The sequence below is a fragment of the Triticum urartu genome, chromosome 6, assembly GCF_003073215.2.
Source record: "Triticum urartu cultivar G1812 chromosome 6, Tu2.1, whole genome shotgun sequence".
Lineage (NCBI taxonomy): Eukaryota > Viridiplantae > Streptophyta > Magnoliopsida > Poales > Poaceae > Triticum > Triticum urartu.
In genome coordinates, this window is record NC_053027.1 from 292,039,120 (window position 1) to 292,056,201 (window position 17,082).

A 17,082-nucleotide genomic window follows, 5' to 3' on the forward strand; every position below is an offset into this window, starting at 1 on the left:
GTCTTAGTGAGGGAGTCCTGGATTAGGGGGTCTCTGGACAGCCGGACTATATTCTTTGGCCGGACTATTAGACTATGAAGATACAAGATTGAAGACTTCGTCTCGTGTCCGGATGGGACTCTACTTGGCGTGGAAGGCAAGCTAGGCAATACGAATATGCATATCTCCTCCTTTGTAACCGACCTTGTGTAACCCTAGCCCTCTCCGGTGTCTATATAAACCGGAGGGTTTTAGTCCGTAGGACAACAGACAATCATACCATAGGCTAGCTTCTAGGGTTTAGCCTCTCTGATCTCGTGGTAGATCTACTCTTGTATTACCCATATCATCAATATTAATCAAGCAGGACGTAGGGTTTTACCTCCATCAAGAGGGCCCGAACATGGGTAAAACTTCGTGTCCCCTGCCTCCTGTTACCATCCGCCTAGACGCACAGTTCGGGACCCCCTACCCGAGATCCGCCGGTTTTGACACCGACATTGGTGCTTTCATTGAGAGTTCCTCTGTGTCGTCGCCGTTAGGCTTGATGGCTCCTATGATCATCGATAGCGATGTAGTCCAGGGTGAGAATTTTTTCCCCGGACATATTTTTGTATTCGGTGGCTTTGCACTGCGGGCCAATTCGCTTGGCCACCTGGAGCAGATTGAAAGCTACGCCCCTGGCCATCAGGTCAGGTTTGGAAGCTTAAACTACACGGCCGATATCCGCGGAGACTTGATCTTCGATGGATTCGAGCCTCTGCCTTGTGCATCACGTGGTCATGATGAGTATGATTTAGCTCTACCATCAGACGATGTTCAGGAGATTGCACCGGAAGCCGCTCCGACCCTCAATTTGGAGCCAGTTGCGCCGCCCATGGACGGGTGGATGGACCCTGCCACGGAGGCCTTACCCTCATCGGCGATCGGGCCGAACATCGACCTTGCTATGCATGAGAGCCGTGTTGACAAACTTCCGGATCTCTCTCCGGCCACAGACTCCGAACCGCCTACGCCCGTTCCTAGCAAATCCGATTGGGCTTCGATCATGGAGTTTACCTCTGTGGATATTTTTCAGCACTCGCCCTTTGGCGACATACTGAACTCGTTAAGGTCTCTCTCCTTGTCAGGAGGATCCTGGCCGAACTATGTCCGGCAGGATTGGGATGCGGACGACGAAGAAATTCGCGGCCCGCCCAACACCCACTTAGTAGCCACTGTCGATGACTTAACTGACATGCTCGACTTTGACTCCGAAGACATCGACGGTATGGACGACGACGCGGGAGACAAAGATGAACCACTGCCCACAGGGCACTGGACAGCCACCTCATCATACGATATATACATGGTGGACACACCCAAAGAAGGCAATGGCGACGAGACAACGGAGGATGACCCCTCCAAGAAGCAACCCAAGCGCCAACGTCAGCAGCGCCGCTCTAAGTCCAGCCAAAGCAAAAGTGGTGATACCGGCACAGGAGATAATAACACTCCAGATAGTGCCGAAGACAACAACAATCCCCTCCAGCAAGATTTAGAGCAGGAGGATGGAGGAGCCAGCCCTCCTGAGAGATGGGCAGATGGAGAAGCGGAGGATGATAATTACATGCCCCCCTCCGAAGACGAGGCAAAGCCTCGGCGATGATGAATTCACCGTGCCAGAGGATCCCGTCGAACAAGAGCGCTTCAAGCGCCGGCTTATAGCCACGACAAATAGCCTTAAGAAAAAGCAGCAACAGCTTCAAGCTGATCAAGATCTGCTAGCTGACAGATGGACTGAAATCCTCGCGGCCGAGGAATATAAACCCGAGCGCCCCTCCAAGAGTTACCCAAAATGCAGGTTGCTACCCCAACTGGAGGAAGAAGCGTATGACGCGGCTGATCGGCCACCTCGCGGCCGCGATAGAGAGGCATTCCAGCCAAAAACTCAGCCTGCACCCCGACGCCATTCAAACAAAAAGGCATGGGGAAATACGCCTGACCTACGAGACGTATTGGAGGACAAAACAAAACATGCAAGATCGATCTACGGATCACGAGGGCGCGCCACTATGCGAGACGATAAACGTCACGCTGGATACAGTAAAAGTCAATCCGGCCGGGCCGAACACAGCGGGCAAAGACCCGTTCGAGATGCGTCGTGATATAGCCCAATACATAGGCGCCGCACACCCCCTATGCTTCACAAATGAAGTAATGGATCATCAAATCCTAGAGGGTTTCAAACCCGTAAATATTGAATCATACGACGGCACAACAGATCCTGCGGTATGGATCGAGGATTTCCTCCTCCACATCCACATGGCCCGCGGCGATGACTTACACGCTATCAAATACCTCCCACTAAAGCTCAAAGGTCCAATGCGGCATTGGCTTAACAGCTTGCCAGCAGAGTCCATTAGCTATTGGGAAGATCTGGAAGCCGCATTCCTCGACAACTTTCAGGGCACTTATGTGCGACCACCAGACGCCGATGACTTGAGCCACATAATTCAGCAGCCAGAAGAATCGGCCAGGCAATTCTGGACACGGTTCCTAACAAAGAAAAATCAAATCGTCGACTGTCCGGATGCAGAGGCCCTAGCAGCTTTCAAGCATAACATCCGCGACGAGTGGCTTGCCCGGCACCTTGGACAGGAAAAGCCGAAATCTATGGCAGCCCTCAAGACACTCATGACCCGCTTTTGTGCGGGAGAAGACAGCTGGCTGGCTCACAGTAATAACATATCAAAAAACCATGGTACTTCGGATACCAAGGACGGCAATAGCAGGTCACATCGCAAAAAACATAAACGCCGCATTAACAGCGATAATACTGAGGATACGGCAGTCAATGCCGGATTCAAAGGCTCTAAACCCGGTCAGCGGAAAAAACCATTTAAAAGAAGTACTCCGGGCCCGTCCAGTTTGGACCGCATACTCAATCGCTCGTGTCAAATACACGGTACCCCTGACAAGCCAGCCAACCACACCAACAGGGAATGCTGGGTGTTCAAGCAGGCCGGCAAGTTAATTGCCGAAGACAAAGATAAGGGGTCACACAGCGATGACGAAGAGGAGCCCCGGCAGCCGAACACCGGAGGACAGAAGAGGTTCCCCCCACAAGTGCGGACGGTGAACATGATATACGCAACCCACATCCCCAAGAGGGAGCGGAAGCGTGCGCTCAGGGACGTATATGCGTTGGAGCCAGCTGCCCCAAAGTTCAACCCATGGTCCTCCTGCCCGATCACCTTCGATCGCAGGGACCACCCCACTAGTATCCGTCACGGCGGATTCGCCGCACTGGTCTTAGACCCAATCATTGACGGATTTCACCTCACTCGAGTCCTTATGGACGGCGGCAGCAGCCTGAACCTGCTTTACCAGGACACAGTGCGCAAAATGGGTATAGACCCCTCAAGGATCAAACCCACAAAAACGACCTTTAAAGGCGTCATTCCAGGTGTAGAGGCCCATTGCGCAGGATCAATTACACTGGAAGTGGTCTTCAGATCCCCGGATAACTTCCGAAGCGAAGAATTAATCTTCGATATAGTCCCGTTCCGCAGTGGCTATCATGCACTGCTCGGGCGAACCGCATTTGCGAGATTCAATGCGGTACCGCATTATGCATACCTCAAGCTCAAGATGCCAGGACCCCGGCGGGTCATCACAGTTAACGGAAACACAGAGCGCTCTCTCCGCACGGAGGAGCACACTGCGGCCCTCGCAGCAAAAGCGCAAAGCAGCCTCTCAAGGCAATCCACCAGTTCGGCGTTTCAAGACCCGGACACCTTCAAACGCGCTCGGAGTAATCGGAAACTAGACCGCCTAGCACGGTCTGAGATCACGTAGCAATTCGGCCCCCACCCCGGCCCAAGCCAAACGGCGAAATTCATGCCACGCGTACATAATTACGCATTAAAAATACCATGGGCACAGGTGGGGAGGGGGGCACGACTACGGCATGCTCCAAGACGCGGCCTAAACCGCACTAGGGGCTTCCCGCTTTGTTATTTTTATCTTTCAGGACTTTAATCTCTGGAAACCTTGTCCGGCAGCATGATTGCCGAACACATGATGCAGCAACCAAGAGAGGCAGAAAGCTACGTCACACCACGGAACTCCCAGGTGGATTACGATAACGAGTGAAATATTTGCTTTAATACTATTCCTCAGCTTGCCCTTGGAAGGGACATAGTCCTACTTTTTGCTTATCGCACTATGTGTATCACTCTGCTTTAACGCACCTCTTTGGAAGGGACATAGTCCTACTTATAGCATTATATGCATCAGCTCCGAATCATGTCTTTGGTCAAATGTTGGGTTTGCCCGGCTCCTATGTTTTGGTACCTTACGTTCCGCTCTATCGGCTAAGGTAGCGCTAGGAGAACTACTGCGATTGTGCCCCGGTTCTGCTGGGCTAAGCACCTCAGTAGAGAAAGCTAAAACTGACTGTCATGATATGGCAAGAGACTGGTCGCTGTTTGGCGAGGTTTCGAGTCCCTAAACACTTATGTTGCTTAGAGCGAGGAGCCGGTCCTGTCCGGCTTAAAGGCATGTATCGCGCCCCGAATTAGGCCTTCCGAATACCAGGGGCTTCGCCGAAATTTAAAATTATAGAATTCTATGGCTAAGTGAGAGTGATAAAGCATTATTAGTCCGGTTGCCTTGTTCGTTGTGCTGAGCACCTCCCTCGAAGGACCCAAAAATGGGAACAAGAGTGCTCAGGTTTATCCCGAACACCCCAGCACTCGTGGCATGGGGGCAGAAGCCGAGGACTAGCCATATCTCAGATTGGATAAACAGCCAAACAGAAGGTAATATTTTAAATTCAAACAAGCGTTGCATAGCGCATATGAAACAAATTTTCATCATACAGGATCACACGAGCAAGTTTACTCAAATATTACATCCTTTGAACATTCGTCCGCTACAAGACGGGCACCCTTCAGGACACCCTCATAATAAATTTCGAGGGTGCAATGCTCCTTGCCCTGCGGCGGTCCCTCCTTGATCAGTTTCACGGCGTCTAGCTTGGCCCATTGCACCTTCACGCGGGCGAAAGCCCGGCGTGCACCTTCGATGCAGACAGACCGCTTGACGACCTCCATCCGTGGGCAGGCGTCCACAAGCCGCCTCACCAGGCCGAAGTAGCTGTTCGGAAGGGTGTCGCCAGGCCACAGCCGGACTATAAAGCCCTTCATGGCCTGTTCGGCCGCTTTGTGTAGCTCGACCAGCTGCTTCAGCTGGTCGCTCATAGGCACCGGGTGTTCGGTCCCAGTATACTGAGACCAGAACAGCTTCTTCGTTGAGCTTCCCTCCTCGGCCTGGTAAAACTATGCGGCATTCGACACGCTGCGGGGCAAATCTGCGAATGCTCCTGGAGAGCTCCGGATTCGGGTAAGTAATAGGTAATTTACTTTCACATGCTTGCTTTGCATATAGAATGCCTTACCCGCCGCTATTTTCTATCGTGTCAATCTCCTGGAGGGCCTTTTGGGCTTCGGCCTTGGCACTTTTCGCGCTCTCGAGGGCCGCGGCAAGCTCAGACTCTCGCGTCTTCGAGTCAAGCTCCAACGCCTCATGCTTCGTCACGAGTGCCTGGAGCTCTTGCTGCACCTCGCCCACCCGAGCCTCTTGCCTTTCCCGCTCGGTGCGCTCATTGGCTGCTTTATCTTTGGCCTCGGACAGCGCTTGCTTTAGGGTCGCCACTTCAGTCGTGGCCCCTGGCAAATTCATGATGATCCTGTCATTTTGCAATCGCATTCTTTTTATACATATCCATAAACTAGGTATTACTTACCTTTGTTCTCCTCAAGCTGCCTCTTGGCAAGGCCGAGCTCATCCTTGGACACTTTAAGGTCCTACTTCAGTGCGGCGACCTCCGCAGTCAGTGCGGCAGATGCCAGCAGCAAAGCCTGCACATGCGTATTAACATACTTATATTAGACTCCTGCGATGTTGTTTGATCCTCTGTTCGGCTTTTCTTTGTGAACACCGAACAGAACATCAGGGGCTACTGTCTATGCGGTAATATTTTTCCTATATTTTAAACACTTACCTCAAAGCTTGTTAGAAGGCTGGCACAGGCTTCAGTCAATCCGCTCTTGGCGGACTGAACCTTCTGGACCACCGCACTCATAATAGTACGGTGCTCCTCGTCGATGGAAGCGCTGCGAAGCGCTCCCAGCAGATTGTCCGGCGCCTCTGGATGGACAGAGGTCACCGGCACAGGCATCTCGCCCCTCTTGGAAGGAGGCCGTCTGCCCGAGTCCGGAACCACTGGAGGTTCCGGCGCGGTGTTCGGCTGAGGGCCGAACTCGGAGCCCTCAGGGGCCTTGTCCTCTCTGCTCCCGGAGTCCGGAAGGTCGCCTTGAGGCGCCTCCGGGACTGTCTCCCCTCGACCCGGTGCCTCTTGAGATAGTACCTCGGTGTCCTCTGCAGGGCAAGGGGAGGTGGCGGTCGGAAGTGGATCGCTATCCATATCCGACAAGCCCAGGGAGCCGTCCGACAATACATTGATACGGGCTCTTGGCGGCCTGCATAATCATATTCGGCATTAGGGAAAGCAGTGCGACAAAGGAATGCTATGAGTTACTCTGGTATCCGAATACTTACGACCTCCCCAGGGGCTTGGCCCTGGGCAACCACTCGTCTTCGCCTTCGGCGGCGGCGGTGGAACTGTCCGGAAGGAGAGTCCTTCCCTTCTTGGACCCTTCGCCCCCCCCAGTTGGGGCGGCCTTCCTTTTCTTGTCTCCCCCGCCTGGAGGGGGAGCATCTTCTTCTTCCTCCTCGTCTTCGGGGGAGGAGTGTGCCGTAGAGTCATCGGATGGTGAGTCCGATGACGCCTGGCGTCGGGAACTCTTCCAGGTTCCCTTGGCCTTCTTGGTCTTCTCCGGCACCGTGTAAGGAGCCGGAGTCAGCATCTTTGCCAGGAGAGCGTCTGCTGGGCCTTCGGGAAAAGGAGCCGGACAGTCGATCTGTCCAGCCGTCTCCTGCTAGTCATGTCAAAGGTATGGGAGCTTAGATCCCGCATAGAGTCAAACTATGAAAAACAAGTATCCTGTGAGAGGTAAAACAGCTTACCACGCTGGCTTGGTGCTTCGCGAAGAATCCGCGGTCCTCGATAGTGGGAGGGGGAACCTCGGCACTCTTGAATAGCACCTTCCAGGCTTCTTCGTGAGTTGTGTCGAAGAGCCTGTTCAGAGTTCGGTGCTGGGCTGGGTCGAACTCCCACAAGTTGAAAGCCCGTTGTTGGCACGGGAGGATCCGGCGGATGAGCATGACCTGGACTATGTTGACGAGTTTGAGCTTCTTGTTCACCATGTTTTGAATACATGTTTGGAGTCCAGTCAGCTCTCCCGAACTACCCCAGGACAGGCCCTTCTCTTGCGAGGAGGTGAGCCGCGTGGGGAAGCCAGATCGGAACTCGGGGGCCACTGCCCATTTAGGGTCACGCGGCTCGGTGATGTAGAACCACCCCGATTGCCACCCCTTTATGGTCTCCACGAAGGAGCCCTCGAGCCATGTGACTTTGGGCATCTTGCCCACCATGGCGCCTCCACACTCCGCCTGGCGGCCGCTCACTACCTTCGGCTTGACGTTGAATGTCTTCAGCCATAAGCCGAAGTGGGGCTTGATGCGGAGGAAGGCCTCGCAAACGACGATAAACGCCGAGATGTTGAGGATGAAGTTCGGGGCCAGATCGTGGAAATCCAGGCCGTAGTAGAACATGAGCCCCCGGACGAATGGGTGGAGAGGGAATCCCAGTCCACGGAGGAAGTGGGTAAGGAACACTAACCTCTCATGGGGCCTGGGGGTGGGGATGAGCTGCCCCTCATCTGGGAGCCGGTGCGCGATGTCGTTGGGCAGGTATCCAGCTCTCCTCAACTTCTTGATGTGTCCCTCCGTGACGGAGGAGACCATCCACCTGCCTCCCGCTCTGGACATGGTTGGAGAAGGTCGAGGTGGGAAATGCGGACTTGGGCGCTGGAGCTCGAGTGTGCGAAAATGGATGAGCAAAGGAGGAAGAAGGCATGGATGAAAAGGGGAATCTTTATCCCTTTATATGGGCGGCCAAAACTATGCACCCCCACTAGCCTGGTAAAACTCGCTTATCCCCCAAGCGCCGGAATCGATGGCGCGGTTGGGTTACCCACGCCCGTATTGATGAGAATCCCGTGATAAGGGGACACGATCTCTGCTTTGACAACACGTGTCAAAAAACTGCCTCGCTTTATGTGTGGGGCTAGTTAAAGGAAACGGTTCGAATAATCACCGGGCCATGGCATAAGGTCGTGTTGCTAAAACAAGTCAGCAAATTAGATTTGTGTAAATATTATTCTCTCTACGGTGGTATGTGGAAGTAATTTTGCAGGGTTGGACACTATCCTTGTATTCAAATTCTTCCGTGATGTATACGGAGGAGGAACCCGCCTTGCAATGCCGAAGACAATACTGCGCGCCGGACTCATCGTCATTGAAGCCTGGTTCAGGGGCTACTGAGGGAGTCTTGGATTAGGGGGTCTCCGGACAGCCGGACTATATTCTTTGGCCGGACTGTTAGACTATGAAGATACAAGATTGAAGACTTTGTCTCGTGTCAAGATGGGACTCTACTTGGCGTGGAAGGCAAGCCAGGCAATACGGATATGCATATATCCTTCTTTGTAACCAACCTTGTGTAACCCTAGCCCTCTCCGGTGTCTATATAAACCGGAGGGTTTTAGTCCGTAGGACAACAGACAATCATACCATAGGCTAGCTTCTAGGGTTTAGCCTCTCTGATCTCATGGTAGATCTACTCTTGTATTACCCATATCATCAATATTAATCAAGCAGGACGTAGGGTTTTACCTCCATCAAGAGGGCCCAAACCTGGGTAAAACTTCGTGTCCCCTGCCTCCTGTTACCATCCGCCTAGACGCACAGTCCGGGACCCCCTACCCGAGATCCGCCGGCTTTGACACCGACACTTAGCATCAAAATTAGAAATATTATTGGGATTCTCAGGTGTGTCTATAGTAGGTTCACTAGCATGCAAGGTCCTATTAGTTTTCTTTTTCTTTTTCTTACTAGGACTAGATGCATCAGTATTAATTCTCTAAGAATCTTGCTCAATTCTCTTAGGATGGCCTTCAAGATACAAAGGTTCCCGGGTCATCTTACCACCTCTAGTCATAACCCTAATGGCATTATCATTATTCTTACTATTCAACTCATTAAGCAAATCATCTCGTGCCTTAAGTACTTGTTCTACTTGAGTTGTAACCATGGAAGCATGTTTACTAATTAATAAGCTTAAGATCATTAATAGTTCTACTCATATAATCACCCAAGTGGTCAAGCATGTAAGCATTACGTTTCAATTGTCTACTAACATAAGCATTGAAATTTTCTTGTTTAACAATAAAATTATCAAACTCATCCAAGCATTGACTAACAGACTTATTATGAGGAATATCACCTTCATCAAATCTACGGAGAGAGTTTACCTCTACTACCTGTGTCGGGTTATCAAGACCGTGTATTTCTTCAATGGGCGGTAGATTCTTAACATCTTCAACTTTAATACCTTTTTCTTTCATAGATTTCTTTGCCTCTTGCATATCTTCAGGACTGAGAAATAGAATACCCCTCTTCTTCAGATTTGGCTTCGGATTTGGTTCAGGAAGCGTCCAACCATTATCATTACTCAATATATTATTCAATAGCAATTCAGCTTGCTCAACAGTTCTCTCCCTGAAAACACAACGAGCACAAATATCCAGGTGGTTTCTAGAAGCATCGGTTAGTCCATTATAAAAGATATCAAGTATTTCATTTTTCTTGAGAGGATGATCAGGCAAAGCACGAGTAATCGGAGAAGCCTCCCCAAGCTTGTGGGAGACTCTCTTCTTCAATTTGCACAAAATTAAATATTTCCCTTAAAGCAGCTTGTTTCTTATGAGCAGGGAAATATTTTCAGAGAAGTAGTAAATCATATTGATGACCCACAAGTATAGGGGATCTATCGTAGTCCTTTCAATAAGTAAAAGTGTCGAACCCAACGAGGAGCAGAAGGAAATGATAAGCGGTTTTCGGCAAAGTATTCTCTGCAAGTACTAAAATAAGCAGTAACAGATAGTTTTGTGATAAGATAAGTTGTAACGAGCAACAAGTAACAAAAGTAAATAAAGTGCAGCAAGGTGGCCCAATCCTTTTTTTAGCAAAGGACAAGCCTGGACAAACTCTTATATAAGGAAAAGCGCTCCCGAGGACACATGGGAATATCGTCAAGCTAGTTTTCATCACGTTCATATGATTCGCGTTCGGTACTTTGATAATTTGACATGTGGGTGGACCGGTGCTTGGGTGTTGTTCTTACTTGAACAAGCATCCCACTTATGATTAACCTCTATTGCAAGCATCCGCAACTACAACAAAAGTATTAAGGTAAACCTAACCATAGCATGAAACATATGGATCCAAATCAGCCCCTTACGAAGCAACGCATAAACTAGGGTTTAAGCTTCTGTCACTCTAGCAACCCATCATCTACTTATTACTTCCCAATGCCTTCCTCTAGGCCCAAATAATGGTGAAGTGTTATGTAGTCGACGTTCACATAACACCACTAGAGGCTAGACAACATACATCTCATCAAAATATCGAACGAATACCAAATTCACATGACTACTAATAGCAAGACTTCTCCCTTGTCCTCAGGAACAAACGTAACTACTCACAAAGCATATTCATGTTCAAAATTAGAGGGGTAATAATATGCATAAAGGATCTGAACATATGATCTTCCACCAATTAAACCAACTAGCATCAACTACAAGGAGTAATTAACACTACTAGCAACCTACTAGCACCAATCCCGGACTTGGAGACAAGAATTGGATACAAGAGATAAACTAGGGTTTTGAGATGAGATGGTGCTGATGAAGATGTTGATGGAGATTGCCCTCTCCCGATGAGAGGAGCGTTGGTGATGACGATGGAGATGATTTCCCCCTCCGAGAGGGAAGTTTCCCTGGCAGAACAACTCTGCCGGAGCCCTAGATTGGTTCCGCCAAGGTTCCGCCTCGTGGCGGCGGAGTTTCGTCCCGAAAGGTTGCTTCTGATTTTTTTCTCGACGAAAGACTTCATATAGAAGAAGATGGTCACCGGAGAGCCACCAGGGGGCCCACAAGGTAGGGGCGCGCCCTAGGGGGGGCGCCCCCCACCCTCGTGGATAGGGTGTGGCCCCCTGGTCTTCATCTTTGGCGAGGATTTTTCATTATTTATTATAAGGTATTCCGTGGAGTTTCAGGACTTTTGGAGTTGTGCAGAATAGGTCTCTAATATTTGCTCCTTTTCCAGCCCAGAATTCCAACTGCCGGCATTCTCCCTCCTTATGTAAACCTTGTAAAATAAGAGAGAATAGCCATAAGTATTGTTACATAATGTGAAATAACAGCCCATAATGCAATAAATATCGATATAAAAGCATGATGCAAAATGGCGTATCAACTCCCCCAAGCTTAGACCTCGCTTGTCCTCAAGCGAAAGCCGATAGCAATAAATATGTCCCCATGTTTAGAGGTAGAGGCGTCGATAAAAATAAAATACGGACATGAAGGTATCATGATTATTCTCATAATAGCAACACATATAGATATTGTCATATGATTACTTATGTTCAAGTGATGATCTATTCACAATGCAAAAGTATGAATCAGAAACCTTATTAAGAACCAACAAACTATGACCTCAGTCATTGAAGCAATTGCAATTTATCATAACATCAGAAAGAGTCTATGTCAGAGCTAAAAAGCAAGTCCACATACTCAACTATCATCTAGTCCTTCATAATTGCTAACACTCACGCAATACTTGTGGTTACGGAGTTTTAATCGGACACAGAGAAAGATAGGGACTTATAGTTTCGCCCCACAACCTTTTACCTCAAGGGTAATGTCAACAATAGTAACTCATGCCCCCCTACATCCAATTAGATATATCTATCAGGATCTTTCCAACACACTGTGCTTGCCAAAGGATAAAATGTAAAAGGAAATGTGAAGATCACCATGACTCTTGCATAAGGTAGAAGATAATAATAAAAGATAGGCGCTTCACAGAGGGAAGCAAAGGTTGCCATGCGCTTTTATGGTTGGATGCACAAAATCTTAATGCGAAAGAGCGTCACTTTATATTGCCCCTTGTGATATGAACCTTCATTATGCAGTCCGTCGCTTTTATTACTTCCACATCACAAGATTGTATAAAGCTTATTTCTCCCACACTAATCATACATATTTAGAGCATTTTTTATTGCTTTGCACCGATGACAACTTACTTGAAGGATCTTATTCAATCCATAGGTAGATATGGTGGACTCTCATGGCAAAACTGGTTTAAGGGTATTTGGAAGCACAAGTAGTATCTCTACTTGGTGCTGAGAATTTGGCTAGCATGAGGGGGAAAGGCAAGCTCAACATGTTGGATGATCCATGACAACATACTTTATCTTAGATATAAGGAAACATAACCCATTACGTTGTCTTCCTTGTCCAACATCAACTCTTTAACATGTCATATTTTGATGAGTGCTCCCAATCATAAAAGATGTCAATAATAGTATATTTATATGTGAAACCTCTCTTTCCTTATTACTTCCTATTAATTGCAACGATGACCAAAGCTATGTCTACCAACTCCCAACAACTTTTAATCGTCACAATCTTTCTATGTGAAGTCGTTACTATCAATAAGATCAATATGAACTTTTGTTTCTTCTTATTCTTTTTCTCTTTTCTTTTATTCACCCAAGATCATAGCAATAAAATCAAGCCCTTGACTCAACACTAATCTTTATTATATAGCTCACGGACTCGATTACATAGAGAGATCATAAGGCAAAACTCAAAACTAGATCATGCCATAAACTTTATTCTACTAGATCAAAATACTACTAACATGATCGAACTAAGGAAAACGGTAAAGATAGGAGTTGTGATTGTGATACGATACCGGGGCACCTCCCCGAAGCTTGGCGGTTGCCAAGGGGAGTGCCCATACCCATGTTATTATATCTCCTTGGTTGGTGAAGAAGGTGGAGGTGTTGGATAGTCGCACATCGAGCGTAAGAGGTCCTCTAGATTGCGAATAATGCCCTTGAGTACAAAGATATGCTCCTTCAACAAAATATTTTCACTTGTGAGATACTTGTTTTGAATATGAGTTAACTCAATCATCTGGAAAGCTTCGATCTCAGTTGGGGTAAGAAGGTTGTGATCAAGTTGAAGGATGTATTCTGTTGCCGGAGCTTGGTTCTCCGTGGCCTTCTTGATCCCTTCATCCTTGTTGATCTCCATGGGTTCTTCCCTCTTCAGCTCTATCTTCATTAGCCAAGCATCTTTGTCACTGTTGTTGGAGGACGGGGACGCCATGATGCCTGGCCTTGACAACCCTGACAGAGAACATCCCAAAACAAGAACAGAGGATATTTCCGTGATACGGGAGTCAAAACCTTCGGGAGAATATATAGTGATTTTTTACCGACCAAAATACGTATCGTGCAAGAAAACGGAGTCCGGAAGGCACACGAAGTGCTCACGAGGTAGGGGGGCGCGCCCTCCACCCTCGTGGGGCCCTCGTGTCCTTCCCGGACTGCTACTTAATTTTCTATTTTTCTAAATATTCCAAAACGGAGAAATATTGCCTTAAAAACTGTTTTGGAATCGGTTTACTTACCGTACCACATACCTATTCCTTTTCGGAGTCCTAAACGTTCTGGAAAGTGTCCCTTATGTATTCCTCCGGGGTTACGGTTTCAATAATATTGGTTTCAACATTTATGGGATTACCTGAGATATAATGTTTAATTCTCTGACCGTTTACCACCTTCGGATTTGTGCCTTCGAAGTTGTTGATTTTTATGGCACCGGAACGATAGACCTCCTCAATAACATAGGGGCCTTCCCATTTAGAGAGAAGTTTTCCTGCAAAAAATCTTAAACGAGAGTTGTATAGCAATACATAATCACCTACATTAAACTCACGCTTTTGCATCCTTTTGGCATGCCATCTTTTAACCTTTTCTTTAAACAACTTGGCATTTTCATAAGCCTGGGTTCTCCATTCATCAAGTGAGCTAATATCAAATAACCTCTTCTCACCGGCAAGTTTGAAATCATAGTTGAGCTCTTTAATAGCCCAATATGCCTTATGTTCTAGTTCGAGAGGTAAGTGACATGATTTTCCATATACCATTTTATACGGAGACATACCCATAGGATTTTTATATGCAGTTCTATAGGCCCATAATGCATCATCAAGTTTCTTGGACCAATTCTTTCTAGACCTATTGACAGTCTTTTGCAAAATTAATTTGAGTTCTCTATTACTCAATTCTACTTGACCACTAGACTGTGGGTGATATAGAGATGCAATTCTATGATTGACGTCATATTTAGTAAGCATTTTACGGAAAGCACCATGAATAAAATGTGAACCACCATCAATCATTAAATATCTAGGGACTCCAAACCTTGGAAAAATAACTTCTTTAAGCATTTTAATAGAAGTGTTATGATCAGCACTACTAGTTGGAATAGCTTCTACCCACTTAGTAACGTAATCAACAGCAACTAAAATATGTGTATATCCATTAGAGGCAGAAAAAGGTCCCATATAATCAAAGCCCCAAACATCAAACGGTTCAATAACAAGTGAATAATTCATAGGCATTTCTTGATGTCTACTAATATTACCAATTTTTTGACATTCATCACAAGATAGGACAAACTTACGAGCATCCTTGAAGAGAGTAGGCCAATAAAAACCGGATTGCAATACCTTATGTGCAGTTCTATCTCCCGCGTGGTGTCCTCCATAAATTTCGGAGTGGCACTTGCGTAGGATCTGTTCCTATTCATGCTCAGGTACACAACGTCTAATAACACCATCTACTCCTTCTTTATAAAGATGTGGGTCATCCCAAAAGTAATGTCTCAAATCATAAAAGAACTTTTTCTTTTATTGGTATGTGAAGCTAGGTGGTATAAATTTAGCAACTATGAAATTAGCATAATCAGCATACCAAGGGGTACTACAAGAAGTACTTATGACATTTAATTGTTCATCAAGAAAGCTATCATCAATAGGTAGTGGGTCATCAAGAACATTCTCTAACCTAGATAAGTTGTCTGCAACGGGGTTCTCAGCTCCTCTTCTATCAACAATATGTAAATCAAATTCTTGTAGCAAGAGAACCCATCTAATAAGTCTAGGTTTAGCATCTTTCTTCTCCATAAGATATTTAATAGAAGCATGATCGGTGTGGATAGTTACTTTAGAATCAACAATATAAGGTCTGAACTTATCACAAGCAAATACAACCGCTAAAAGTTCTTTTTCAGTAGTAGCATAATTTCTTTGAGCATTGTCTAGGGTCTTACTAGCATAATGGATAACATTTAATTTCTTATCAACTCTTTGCCCTAAAACAGCACCTACAACATAATTGCTAGCATCACACATAATTTCAAAGGGTAAATTCCAATCAGGTGGCTGAACAATAGGTGCAGAGACTAATGCTTTCTTAAGTATTTTAAATGCTTCTACACAATCATCATCAAAGACAAATGGTATATCTTTTTGTAATAAATTAGTCAGAGGCCAAGAAATTTTTGAGAAGTCCTTAATGAACCTCCTATAAAATCCGGCGTGACCAAGGAAACTTCTTATACCTTTGATGTCCTTGGGACATGGCATCTTTTCAATACCATCAACCTTGGCTTTATCAACTTCAATACCTCTTTTAGAAACTTTAAGCCCCAAGACAATACCCTCATTAACCATAAAGTGGCACTTTTCCCAATTCAAGACAAGATTAGTTTCTTCAAATCTCTGCAAAACTCGATCAAGATTGCTCAAGCAATCATCAAAAGAAGATCCATAGACGGAAAAGTCGTCCATGAAAACCTCACAAATCTTTTCACAAAAGTCAGAGAATATAGCCATCATGCATCTTTGAAAGGTAGCAGGTGCATTACATAAACCAAAAGGCATACGTCTATAAGCAAAAGTACCAAAAGGGCATGTAAAAGTAGTCTTTGATTGATCTTTAGCCGACACAGGTATTTGAGAGAAACCAGAATAACCATCTAGAAAGCAGTAATGTGTATGTTTGCATAATCTTTCTAGCATTTTATCGATAAAAGGTAAGGGGTAATGATCTTTCTTAGTAGCTTATTTAATTTGCAGAAATCAATTACCATCCTATAACCTGTAATAATTCTTTGTGGAATCAATTCATCTTTATCATTAGGAACAACAGTAATACCTCCCTTCTTAGGGACACAATGAACAAGACTTACCCACTGACTATCAGCAACGGGGTAAATTATACCTGCCTCCAGAAGCTTTAGTATTTTTTTCTTACCACTTCTTTCATTTTAGGATTCAGACGTCGTTGAGGATCACGAACTGGTTTGGCATCTGCTTCCAAATTTATTTTATGTTGACATAGAGTGGGACTAATGCCCTTAAGATCATCAAGAGTATATCCAATAGCAGCACGGTGCTTCTTCAGAGTTTTCAATAATCTTTCTTCTTCATGCTCTGAAAGGTTAGCACTAATAATAACAGGACATATCTTCTTTTTATCAAGATAAGCATATTTAAGATTATCAGGCAACGGTTTAAGCTCAAACACGGGATCGCCCTTAGGTGGAGGGGGATCCCCTAGGACTTCAACATGCAAATTGTGTTTCAGAATAGGTTCCTGTTTAAAGAATACTTCATCTATTTCCCTTCTTTCATTCATAAACATATCATTCTCATGGTCTAGCAAATATTGTTCTAAAGGATCACTAGGAGGTACGGCAATAGAAGCAAGACCAATAATTTCATCCTTACTAGGTAATTCTTCTTCACGGTGTTGTTTACTAAATTTAGAGAAATTAAACTCACGAGTCATATCATCTAAGCCGACAGTAACAACATCCCTTGTGCAATCTATGGTAGCATTAACAGTATTTAAGAAGGGTCTACCAAATATAATGGGACAAAAACTATCTTGTGGGGAACCAAGAACAAGAAAATCAGCAGGATATTTAGTTTTCCCACACAAGACTTCAA